Here is a 12,059-nt window from a genome sequence, read left to right as displayed (position 1 = left end):
TGGTGAGGTGATTATTCTGTCAATTAACGAGTAGATCCATGAGTTAAGTTACTTCCTGATTTGTGATGGGGCATCCACATGGCTGGAAATGAAGCTGATATTATGTTATGGCTGGACCAGGTAAAACCTCAGCAACGTTTTCTTCGTGACTCCTTGAAAGTACTGTTCCGAGGGAGGACTTGATGGGCTGGCACGAGGCAAATGAGGTTGAAATTAATTATCACCAAGTGGTGGTGGTGTTTGTTTTACATCTGTGCATATCTGCACAAAGGCCACTTGGGGGTCGTGCTTGGAATGGCTTCTTGTAATCCAGCGGGTGAGGTTTAATGGTTTATTCAGGGCAGTAAATGGCAGTAACATAGATCAAAACCATGATTATAGTAGAGTAACTATGGAAGGGGAATGTGTGACTTCTCCCCTGCAGCTCCGCTAGCTAATCCCTCAGAATTATCTATGCCTTTATTGTCATTTTCATTACCTTTCCTCCCTCCCCCATACACTGATAACTAATCCTGTAGTCATAACAAAATGTCTCAGGTTAATTCTGTATTAATATTACCATTGTACTGCCTGGGACACTTTACATATGTAGACTACACACCTTGCTTTTGTTTCTTCCTCTTCTGGCCGTTTTCATTCTAAACCTGTGGCTGTTTAATCTCAGATTTTTCAGGAGATAAATTGCATGTGACAGACCACGTTTACTGCATTTGATAGCAAAGAGCTGCGTTTTCAGTGAGGGACTGCAGAATTTATTGTTAAACTAAATGGATAAAACAAGATTATTTTGAAAAAGTAGTTGTGCCTTGATGCTCATTGCCAAGAATGTCTTTGGAGTGGGCAGAATGACTCAGTCCTAAAGGTATGGTATTTTTAGGGGTCATGTGCCTTCTTAGTAATCGGGGAGTTGTCACAGTCAAGCTGATTTGGATCATACATGTCTAATTAAAGGAAACTTAACACCTAGAACCTGATGGTTTTAAAGACTGTGAGCACTGTGACTGTCTTTTTTACTCTGGAATTTGTCTGCTGTTGCTGCTGTGAATGTTGCTTATAACAGTAATAAGACGGAATGGCTTTAAACTGCCAGAGGGGAGACTGGGATGAGCTCTTACGCAGAAGCTCTTCCCTGTGAGGGTGCTGAGGCGCTGGCACAGGATGCCCAGAGAAGCTGTGGCTGCCCCATCCCTGGCAGTGTTCAAGGCCAGGTTGGACACTGGGGCTTGGAGCAAGCTGCTCCAGTGGAAGGTTGGAACTGGATGAGCCTTAGGACCCTTCCAACCCAAACGAGTTTGTGGTTCTGCGATAATGCCATAGTCCAGTTGTTTGAAGGGTTGCTGGAACGCCACCAGAAGGAGATTCAGTTGATGAGGGTTAAGCTTCAGTGATACTAATTGGTAAATTCCCCATAGCAGTGAGGCTGTGGTACCTTCTCACATTGGTGGCTGGAGGTTTTATTTCAGTCACACAGGACTGAACAGACAGTGCTCAAACCTGAGCCTGTCTAGGAGCTAACCTAGAAGGCAGAAGGGGGTTAGAAGCATGCAGTGTCAGTTCTCAAGTTCTTGTGTCAAAACACTAGTGAAAGCAGTGCTGTGTTCCCAAGAGGCATTTCTGCCTGGAATCTCAAATCTGAGGCTTCTCAGAGTTCCCTATGCTTCTCATTTCCATTTGTCTCACTGAATGGCCTTTGACTTTCATGTAAGGAGTTGGATTGGGGTTTTTTGACACAGGTAGCACGTTTCTTTAGGTGTAATATATTGTCAAAATACCCTTGTGGTTCCTCTCTCAGATCACTCTGAAAAGAACATGAAGAGCTAAGGTTGCTTCTTTGAATACCAGTGAATGATAAGGAGCAAAGTCTTCTTTTCCTGTCCTGGTGATGAATTCTTACCATGTACTGCAAAGCAAATGAAACATGAGGTATTTTTTGATGAATTTCAGATGTATCCTTACCTGCGTCGTAGTTCTGACACTTCCCATTTTGCAGGGGGGAAGAGACATGATTTATAATTAGCCACACAGCATGGATCTCTGCTGGAATATAAAGGCCTTGAGTTTTGTTCACAGGCTGCAGATGAATCAGTATAAATTGCATAGATTTACACGTGAGTTGCAAATATTGGGGTGTTATGTATAAAAAACTGAAATGTGTGGTGGTGTTCTTAGGTTTTATGTTACTCGTTCTTAGCAACACCGAAAGCCTTTTGTCTGCAAGGGCTGAAACAAGTGCAACTCTTTGTTGCTGAATGTAGCAGGTGTTTTCTTGTTCCTCTGTTAGAGGAAAATTAAATTTGAACAGCACAATTTCCCTGGGAGGGAAATTCCATCTTCTGGGGGCAGCTCTCACAGAGGCTCCTAAGTGTTTTCCTATATTCTCTGGTCTGTGTGTTTATCTCTTGACTCATGTCTGGTATCTTGAATATAGATACTCTGGGTCAGGGAGTCAGCTTTCTGATCTGTCCATATAATATCTATAGATCCTGATGTGTAAATGGAGGCTGAGGCACCGATGAAGTGTAACTGCTAGATAAGCACTGCAGGTGTTAGGATGTAAGTGCTGAGTTAGACTCACATGACATGACTGAATGTAGTAAACAAATCTGACTGGCTTCTAACCGAAGGAAGACTTCACTTTAAATTTCTGGTTATTCAAAGGGGTCTCTTACATAGTGAGCCAAACAGCAGACAAGAAATACTAAGCTTGTAGACATAAATCTTTGCCGATGTAACCCACCTCAGTTCCTCTTACAAAGTAGACTTGAAGCTTTACAGTACAAATGGATTGAGTTTGATGAAAGGTCAGTGGTCAGGATTTTGTATTGTTCTAAGTGAGCAGTTATTGTATCACTTAGGTTTTCTGTGTGCTAATGATTTACATGTTAATGTTGTTGGTAAAGGAAAAATGGTCCAACTGTGAAGAGAGGCAACTGGGGGGGCTGGAGAGAAGCAGTAAGAAAGAAGTAATGAATTTGGTAGAACAAGAAAGGATTAGGGAAGAAATTTGGGGATTTGAATTAGATGATCTTTAATGTCCCTTCCAACCCAAACCCATGATAGAAGAGATTGATGATGGTATAAAGCTAAAGAAGTTGTTGCATCAGGTTAAATTCCGTTCCATTCTGGAAGCCAAAGGAAAATCTAGGAGTGTAAGTAGTGTGAGTGAGGCTTTTCCCTTCTGTCCTGTTCTGTGCCTTCAGTTCAGCCTCCATGGCCTTACCCCCCTCTTCAGTGCCAGGTCTGAAGCTTTGACAAGAGGTGTCTGAGCAGCTTCATTTCCCAACTTAATCTCGCTGATTGAGCAGAGATCATGACTTCCCTGGAGCATCTACAGCCAGCAGGCTTTAAGGGGGCAGCACTGCCAAAGGGATTGTTGCTTCCATGCCCCTTGAAAAAAAAACTCTTATTTTTGTATGCAGGGGCAGACCTAGACTATGGTGTGCAAATCTTTTCTAACCAGTTCTCTCAAGTGTGCATTTAGCAAATCACGGCATGGATAAGCCCTGCTGTTCTCACATATTCTATTCCCTAGCCACCTCTAATGTTTTCCTCAGCATACAATAGCAGCAGTACCATCTTTCCTACCGATATCTTCATTTCTTCTTGATAAGTATCCTTCAGAAATATTCCCTCTTCTGTGGATTGTTACTATTCCCTAGGGGCAGCTCCCTCTGCACAGTTTTTAATGTAAAGGAGCAGACGATTAAGTATTTGACAAGTGCATTTCAGCACTGAAATACCAATAAATTGCATCATCTCTTGGGGTGGAGGGTTATTTTTTGTCATTTTAACAGCAGAATAGAACAATGATGCTTTTGGAAGGGCACAGTTTTGCTGCATGGAAATGTGATCCAGTCCTTCTTTCTTGTCGGTAAGGCTTTAATGTAATTCATAACTGCTGTTTACTTGTGATACTTAACCCCCAAAAAAAACCCAGTGGTGGAAAAATGGAGTGTGTGTATATTAGGCTTGTGCTTTTAAAATTCAGATTATCACCTGAATTCCACATTCATTATGGCAAGAAAAGTCATTCTTTACATTGCAATTAAAGGAGTCTGGTCCTTCTCTCTAGTTTCTGATAGAAATTAATTTCTTTTGAAATTCAAAGGATTAAATCTACTTTCTCCACTTCCATTCTGACAATGAGACAACAATGTATTCATTGTCCTGGTGTGTTTTTTTCTGCTGCTCCCATCACTGTGGTTATCTGGATGCCTCATGCATGCTGCAGAAGAGAATTGGCTCTCTCTTCCTTAACTGATGCAGCCCGGCAGAACTAAGAGTGCGATGTAGGCAGGATTCAAGGAGAAGGCATAAATGCTCTGATAATGAAGCAGCTGTGCTTCCATGGAGTTACTCTGAGGCAACTGGATTAGCTGTTGTCCCATAGCTGTGTCCCTGTTCTACTAGTGCAAAGTGAAATTAAAATGTAATGGTTTGGCTTCGAAGCCTCAGTGCGTGCTCGCAGTGCTGTGAGTGAGTCAAAGTGCAAATTAATGGTCAATCTGTCATTAAGGTGTCAGTCAGTCAGGCTCTGTTCGAAATTGCTGTCGACTCCTTCTCTGACCTTGAGAAATTCATTTAGTTTCTCAGGTTTTTACATTTGCAAATCAGATTCCAAGTTAGCTACTCTGCATGAGCCTGAGAGCTTTGTCTTGGCTGAATCGCAGAAGTGGTCTGTCTCCATGTTCTATCACACAAAACTACATTAAAGCTTTAGAGCTCTGAACTGCACTATCCCTTTGTGAGGTCAGACTAAGAATAAGGTGAAGAGTCAGGCTAAATATAGCAACAAAAGAGTGCCAGAAATGAATATGCATTATTGATGGGCTGGTGTTCCTGTCATTGTGGCAGGTATGATAACACTAAGCTGGCCTGTTCAGTTGCAGCTCTGAGCATTAATCATAGAATCCCAGGCTGGTTTGGGTTGAATGGAACCTTAAAGCTTATCCAGTTCCACCCCCCTTCCACAGGCAGGGACACCTTCCACTAGACCTGGTTGCTCCAGAACCCCTCTAACCTGACCTTGATGTATCAGATATAATCAAGAGTTGTGTCCTTAAGGCTGACAACCATCCCCTACCTCTGAAGAACCTGAGCCCATTCCAGAGGTAGCAGCCAGCAGGCTTCCTGATGTGGGATGTGTTTGGTGCACAGATGCCTGGAAACAGTCCAGCTTAACTTGCTTCTGAGATCCAGCAGGGGAAAAAAAACGGATTCCTTCTGACAGGGATTCCTTCCTTCCTGGTTCTCTAACCTTATGGAGAGCTGGGAAGAAATGGTCATCTGTCTAGTGTTTCATGGCTGCAGAGTGGCACAGAGAGAGATCAAAATGACTTAGTGGGGCAGTGTTTCTAAAGTTCGGGGAAAAATGAGTAGATTTTTCTAGTATTCCTGGGGATGAACAATTTTGCTTCATTTTAGATGAAACTGGGCTCAATATTTCTTAACATCTCTGTTAGAACTTCCAAGTGAATTGCTGGAGAGCTGTGAGACGGCAGTGTCATGAGGCTCTTCTGGTTTCAATGGCAGTGCATATCCTCATCCACTTTCTGCAGGTTCGTGCACTGCAAAAAGCATCAAATGCTTTTCTGTCAGGCTTTGGGGCTCGAGGTGAGCCCGTTACTCCCTGGTTTTTGAGCAAAACAAAGAATGAATGAGAGGCCTGATATGGAAATCACTATTCTCCATGCGGCACTTGAAGTGAAACACAGACCATATTCTTGATGAAGGAAATAGCTACTCATTGCTCACCCCAAGCATTTTAAAGTGAGAGTGACAACTCTTCACTGGTTTAGGACCCTTGTAGATCAGATTTGAATGACTTTGAAATATCAGTTTATGTCTACAGCTCGAGTTTTCTGTCTGTCCCTATCAAATGCATATTACAGCTTTTGTCTTGGGCAAACTTGGAGGTGTTTTTCTTTCTGGTGACTGAAGAGTGAATTTGAGCTTCAAGGTGCAGTTTCCTTTCTCTTTTTGGAGCAGATTATTTGATTTCAAGTGAGCAAGAAGCATTGCAGCTTGGAATTTGGACTTGTTATGCCTTATCGTGACTCATAGGGCGAGTAACATTCAAAGCAGCAGGAAATGTTGGGATGATTTAGGAACTTGGTGCCTCCTGCAAGCTCCTCTGCTGCATGTATTTCATGTTGGTAATCAGTTTGGTATGGGGAGGTAGTATTTAAACTAGCAGAAAATCATTAGAGGATTTACAGAACAGTGCAAAGACCCGATGAGGCCGTGAGGCTTCCTCTGGACTAGAAAATGATTTAATTGTTCTTTGCTGTTCAAAACATTTGTCTTGGTAAAAATTAAAATGATTGTGTCAGGCAGAAAATTGTATCCCTTGTTAATATTTGCTGTAAATGAACAAATGGCAGAGTGTGGGTTGGTTCCTGTGCTGGACTGAGAAATTAAATACGTTCTGTGGTCTTTTAATACAAAGGAGTTTTTCCAGGCTAATAAGGAAGTTCTATAAGCTACCTGTGCCTTGTATTTTCATTGAAGGAAGGCTATGCCTAATGGAGTTATTCTCTTTCCTTTCTCCCTTAGTGCTAGAAGTTTTGCTTTTAAGTATTTGCATCTATGTCAAATCGGTGTTGCCACAGTCTTAACGTAGCAGGCAGATGACCCTGCATCCTGTCATCTGTTTCTGTGGAGACCTAGGGACTTAAGTGGTTTTCCTCTATGTTGTCCTGTGTGTTCTTGTGCTCGGTGTGACTGCCTGCTGCTGTATAGCAGGTTGGCACATGCATGCTCCTTTATTGGTTCACCAGCATTTTGTACTCATTCCACATAGCACAGGAACAACGGATGGCAGGGATAAATCTATAGCTTCCTAAAAACTTGAAGAACTAGATGAAGACTTTCCCTCAGGCCAAGGGGAATGGCTTTAACCTGCCAGAGGGAAGACTGAGATGAGCTCTTAGGCAGAAGCTCTTCCCTGGGAGGGTGCTGAGGCGCTGGCACAGGGTGCCCAGAGAAGCTGTGGCTGCCCCATCCCTGGCAGTGCTCAAGGCCAGGTTGGACACAGGGGCTTGGAGCAAGCTGCTCCGGTGGAAGGGGTCCCTGCCCGTGGCAGGGGTTGGAGCTGGAGGAGCTTTAAGGTCCCTTCCAATGAGAACCATTCTGGGATTCTGTGATTTCATGATACGCATAAAGGTGTGGTATTTTCCTACGGAAATCAGCTAAAATTCAGTAGGATCCGATCATGTCAGTGATAGAAATGAAAGAGACTGCACCAGGCTGGCCACACAGTGGATTCTGCTCTTACCTGAACCTATGGCACATAATTTTGCTGCCACGCAGTTGCCCATGGGTTAGAAAGCAAGCAGGAGTGCATACATAGCATACCTCAGGGCAGCATTTGTCTGGCAGTGGTAAAAACAATTAGAAACCTTTTGCATCCTGTTGTATTTCCATTTCTTGCTTTCCTAAGCTGATGATTTGCAGTTCTTCCTTCAGTAGCCCCATGTTTATGCCTAGGACGCTGAGCAGATAATCAGCTGCCTCTCACAGCTTTCTAGATGTATTTTTTTAAAGCCAGAAGCAACCTTTAGAAAATCCACTTTCGTCTCCTCTCTAACTGAAAGATTTCACTTGTTAACCCTAGATGGAGCCCAGAGATCTTTTTCAAGCCAATTCTGTCTTCATGCACGAGTCACTTATCTCCTTTTGAAGATACAAGAACTAAGGCTAAAGGTTAAATACAGACAAATTATACTCCCCTCCCCTAAAAACCAGAAGCCTGCTTATGTGTAAGAATATATCTGTGCACATCTTCCCTCCTCCCACAGTGGACAGAAGCAGGGGGAGAGGGGGATGAGGTTTCCAGCTGCTTGCACTGCTCTAATCTCACCATTTGGGGTAATCCATGGGAACATGGAGAGCAGGGCTACATCCTGCACCTTGTCTGACCTCAGCTGAGTCCTTGCTGAACATGACAGATCAAGTGCATCCAGTGAGCAGGCGGGGAGGGAGTGAGCAGGGCATGGAAGGCAAACTAGATTAATGCTGGTGTGGGCCCATATGGCTTCCAGACCTTGATTCTGAATCCCCTTAAGGTGATCAAACCACTCCAGCATAAAAGAGATGGAGATTAAAATGGCTTCTGCTCATTCTGACCTTGTTACTTCTTAATATTTATATTCTAATATTTATATCTCTATTCAAGTATAAATAATACTAGAATAAAGTGCTGCAGTGAAGTCTGTTAAACTCCAGTTTTCAGGCTCAATCTGATGATGCTTGAAGGAGAAGATGGATACAAACTTGTTTGCTGGTGAACAGAAGGAAATGTTAACCTTTCCGTGTGTCAAAGCATCCTGTTTTAAACTAGAAGTCTGAATTGCAACACTTGATAGATGAATATTCTTTTGGGGAAAGCGAGGCTCAGTTACAGACTGGAATCACAAAACGGATTGGATTGGAAGGAACCTTAAGATCATCCAGTTCCAACGCCCTACCGTGAGCAGGGATGCCTCACACTGTGCTCAGAGTTGATGTAGAGATACAGAACTACCTGACAATGTTGTTGTCGACTATAGTTATCTTTGTTTCAAAGCTTTAGTTACGGTAACTTCTTTTAATCAGGGAGAGTAGTTGCTTAATTACAGATCTGATCTATTAGGCAGCCAGGAATAATGACATTAATTAAATGTAGCCAAGACAGCAAATTAACTGCTCCTCACTGTTCATTTAACTGTACACTGGACAGGCAAGTGTCTGCTTTTACTCACTCTCTCAGCTTTTAAATCCCTCTTTCTTGGCATAGCCTCCAGTTTAGGCTTTGCCATGCAAAGAGGGCTCTAACTCTGCTTGAATGAGGAGGAAGAAAGGATTGGGGGGTTTTGCCTCTGAACTTTGTTTTCCCCACTTTCATATAACCATATAGCTTGTCCTGTGGGGTATCTTTTGAGCCTAGCATGACCTAGGGACACTGCTGTAATGTTACTTTGGTGCTGTTACTAGCAGTTAGTTAACAGCTAGGAAAATGGAGAGTCCTCAAGTACTCAAATGTGTGATACAGAATCATAGAATCCCAGACTGGTTTGTGTTGGAAGGCACCTTAAGGCTCATCCAGTCCCAACCCCTGCCACGGGCAGGGACCCCTTCCACTAGAGCAGCTTGCTCCAAGCCCCTGTGTCCAACCTGGCCTTGAGCACTGCCAGGGATGGGGCAGCCACAGCTTCTCTGGGCACCCTGTGCCAGCGCCTCAGCACCCTCACATAAATCACTTCTGCCTTATCTCCAACCTGAACTTGCCCTGTTTCAGTCTGAACCCATCACCCCTTGTCCTATCCCTACAGGCCCTGATGAAAAATCCCTCTCCAGCATCCTTGCAGGCCCCCTATGAGCAGCTACATATTTGCTTGCTATCCTTTCACTTTAGATTTTCATTGTAATGTACATACACACATATAATGGGTTTTATGTATGTATGTATACAAGACAAAGTACTAAGGAGTGTATTATATTTTAAGTCACAAGTTTCATAGTAACTGGGAGACGCTGATTATGTTGAGGCCTCATAAATCAGGGAGGCCAACCCTGGTTTGAAGCATTAAGCCTTTAGCCTGTGCTCAATCACAAAACCATAGATTCCTGATGATTGTGTAATCTGAATCCATTACTGTTCTGCAGAGACAATATCCCCTCAGCAGATTTGTTTAAAACTGGTAATACATTAAAAGCTTTTATATAATGAGAAGGAGGATAGCACAAAGCTTTTCCCTATATTCTTTACCAAGTGTTTTATTTGTCGTACAAGTTCTAGAAACAGTGCTGTGTTTGCAGTGGAAGATGAGAGTTTTGCTGAGGTCTCTTCCAGTAGGCAGCACCATAAAATTACAGCTACTGATCTCCCATGATAGAGCTCACTTGTGAATCACTGCAGTGATCAATAAAATTGCTAAGAGAAAGGATGGTTTCTGTAATAAAGATTTTTATTATAATATATGAAAATTAAATGCAATCTGTTGGCAGATTGGTGGTATTTTCCTCCATCCTTCCATAAGGCTAATTTTCTGATCATTTCCTAACCACAGGAATTGTGTGTTCTTTCCACTTCAAAAACACCCCTGGCTGCAACCTGCTTTAGGCAAGGGGAGAGAAAATGAGTCAACAGTAACAAGCAACTGCTGTGATGCTGTTATTCTAGAGCCAGGTAGATATTTACAACACATAATGATGTACATAAAGAGGAGTGGATTTCCTTTCCCATTTAAAAACAAAAAATGGGGAGCCATACCTGTCCTGGGGCTTAAACAGCACAGAACACGCAGGTGTTTCTGTTGCTAAATGTGGGACCAGACAACTTCTGTGGTTCACTCACCATTAACTTGTCCCTAAGAGCTTGTTCTATAACCAGAGAAGTACTTTTTAGATGCCCCTGAGTAACAGCATCTCAATTACAATGGGAAATATGTGCCCAACTTCTTTTAATTTCTCTGTGAATCACGGCAGCATCTGTTTGCTGTTGCCATTCCCTTCCTTGAGAATATCTACTTATTTCCAAATTTGCAAAGCTTTAAAACCAGAGATGTGCCTTTCTTCTGGTGTTGCTGACAATGACAATGAAATCCCTGCCCAGGCTTGTTTGTGCTGCCTGCACATTGGTCACTGGTTCAAATTTTTAGTTATATTCTTATAAACTCCTAGGAATGAATACACGTTTAGTTTAATCCTTGCCTAGATTGGGAATGTGTTTTCCCCTGTTGATTTTAAGCTCAGCAGTAAATATGTTCTTGGTGAGAGCCACAAAGTTTGAATCCAGATAGGTATGATCCCACATGCATTCAGCCCAAAGTGGGTGGTTTTTTTTCCCACCTAGGAATATTAAACTGGTAACATCAGAGTTTGTAATGGAACAATTCTGTGTTAGCTGTGGCAACACTGCTTATCCACGTTACAAATGTGTAATGTTTGCCACTCATCTGATTAATTCCACAAACTCACTTCAGAGAGCATTCTGTGAGATTTTGTAAAGGAAACATATGGATTTTGCTCCTCACTCCCATCTGTCTGCGTATCCTGCGTTTGAAAGGCAGGGTACAATAGTGAGAGAATGAATTTAGGTTAGCTTCTCTGTTTCCTCAGTGTTTCTTCATTCTATCAGGTTTTGTTTCCTTACACTGTAAACAACGTAGCGCCCAAACTGCAGTCCACACATCCCAGGTATATCCACATGCTTGTAGAGAATCCGTCAAAGTCAGGTATCTGAGGAACTCCTGTTGTATTAAAGTTAAATTGCATTAGCAGTCTCCTACCCTCTGCATTTACAAATGACTGCTGTGCACTGCCCCCCAGTTATTTCTGTTCTGATTTCCCATACCAGTAATTCCCCATTTCCTAGGGTACCATGTGGAGTTGCTTCTGCAATTGCTTGCCCATAGGATGCGCAAGCCTGTGGAGACAGCATTACATTATTGGGACCTGCTAAGTGGAAGAGAGATAATGGAGAGTTTGCTGTGCTGTCAAAACAAGTACAATAGCAGGTTCTATCTGTACTGCAGAAACACAGTGAACACATACAACAACAACAACAGACCTGGAGAAGTGAAATTTCATCCTGAAACCTTCACAGCAAGTCCCTGTGCTCTGAAGTTTCCTTCACCTCTCTGGTCAACAGAGTGACCCCTTTCTAGCTGGGGTCTGTTGACTCTCAGGCTGACCTTGTAAAGACTTAAGGCAATAACTAACTATAAGGAACAGATCTTCCTGCAGATTTTTGTTGGATAACAGCCTAAGCTGTCCACTGAGCAGGCAAAGAGTATTTGTCTGAGATGCTCTCAGGTGGAGTGCTTCCATGCCACAGTCTAACCTCACATAGGGAGTGCCTACAGCAGGAGAGAACTAACTGGGTCTAGGCTGTGTGTGAAGGGCCTGGGGCACGTGCAGAGCCCTGCAGTGACTCAGTCATGACTGCAGGAAGGAATTCTGACCGTGTTTGTGTTTTTCTATTTCTGGAGAGAAAATGTTATTTGTTGGGCTGAAGACTTAAGGCATGTGTAAGTTGTAGCCTTTCTAGTGCAGTGAAGTTTAGGCTGGCACTTAGC

At 42.9% G+C, this 12,059-nt stretch overlaps 1 protein-coding gene across 4 annotated transcripts in view; it reads left to right on the top strand.

The window, feature by feature from the left end:
• The window catches only part of LRRTM4 (leucine rich repeat transmembrane neuronal 4), a 280,017-nt gene that overhangs the window by 191,368 nt on the left and 76,590 nt on the right, over positions 1-12,059 (top strand). The gene's annotated exons all lie outside the window — the stretch shown is intronic.

The sequence above is a fragment of the Pezoporus wallicus genome, unplaced genomic scaffold, assembly GCF_028554395.1.
Source record: "Pezoporus wallicus isolate ANWC-B61680 ecotype Strahan unplaced genomic scaffold, APGP_CSIRO_Pwel_v1 contig_2348, whole genome shotgun sequence".
Lineage (NCBI taxonomy): Eukaryota > Metazoa > Chordata > Aves > Psittaciformes > Psittacidae > Pezoporus > Pezoporus wallicus.
The sequence above is the reverse complement of the archived record's forward strand: the minus strand, read 5'-3'. Positions and strand labels throughout refer to the sequence as shown.